This window comes from Mandrillus leucophaeus, unplaced genomic scaffold (assembly GCF_000951045.1).
Source record: "Mandrillus leucophaeus isolate KB7577 unplaced genomic scaffold, Mleu.le_1.0 Scaffold120, whole genome shotgun sequence".
Lineage (NCBI taxonomy): Eukaryota > Metazoa > Chordata > Mammalia > Primates > Cercopithecidae > Mandrillus > Mandrillus leucophaeus.
The window spans coordinates 1684785-1685877 of record NW_012100321.1 but is presented as its reverse complement, the minus strand read 5'-3'; the positions used below and the strand labels follow the sequence as shown (position 1 = coordinate 1685877).

General features: G+C 40.8%; 1 protein-coding gene across 1 annotated transcript in view; it reads right to left on the bottom strand.

Annotated features, from left to right (window-relative positions):
* Positions 1 to 1093, bottom strand: part of GLTSCR1 (glioma tumor suppressor candidate region gene 1) — a 43448-nt gene that overhangs the window by 23876 nt on the left and 18479 nt on the right. The gene's annotated exons all lie outside the window — the stretch shown is intronic.

Here is a 1093-nt window from a genome sequence, read left to right as displayed (position 1 = left end):
GAGATCTTGCCACTGCACTCCAGCCTAGGTGACAGAGTGAGACTCTGTCTCAAAAAATATATAATAATAATAAAAGCAAACATTTATCAAGTGCTTACTTTGTGCTAACTCATTTACTCCACCTAAGTGCTCCCTCAGCCTACCTAAGCGTCTGCTGATGGAATGAACAACTGGTTGCTAAAGGTTAAATGGTAAGTGGGAGAGCCTGCAAGTGAAATAATGGCTGTTCAAGGTCAACGCCCATGCTGACTTCTACCATCCTGCCCTTGTCACTGTCACACTCTCCTCTTCCTACCTATCCACTGGTCCTTTTTGAATGAGTACCACATTCACTGCTCTAGAATAAGAGGGTAGCCCTCCCTAACCTGCTATGTGCTTATGACTCATAAGCATACTGCTTATTACTCTTAAGACAAAAGGCTAATTTTCCTAATATGTAAAGAGTTTCTACAAATCTACAACAAAATGACAGTAACCCAGATTTTACAATGGCAAAGGGTATGAGCAGTTTCACAGAACAGAAAGTACATATGGCTCTTACTCTTATGAAAAGCTGCCTGACCTCATTCACAATAAAAGAAATGCAAATGAAAACAAAACAAGATACTATTTTTCACCTATCTAGATCGGCCAAGTTCAACATACTGGTGAGGTTGCGGGCGGGGTGGGGAAGGCATAATCACATATTGCTGATAAAGGTTAAACTCATTTATACTCCACAGGGGGCAATTTGACAATATCTGTCAGAGATAAAAATGCGTATGCCTTTAGAGCCAGCAAATTCCTTGTGAAGAACTTACCCTACAAAATGACATACATACAAAGGCATTCTTTGCAGCCTTGTTCATAATAGCTAAAGATCAGAAGTGATCTAAAAACCCAACAATTTAGACTGGCTAAATAAATATCAGTACATGCACACAGTGGAATACTACGCAGTCATATAAAAGAATGAAGAATGGGAACGGGCACAGTGGCCAACACTTGTAATTCCAACACTTTGGGAGGCCAAGGCGGGCAGATCACTTGAGGTCCGGAGTTCAAGATCAGCCTGGGCAACATGGTGAAACCTTGTCTCTACTAAAAATACAAA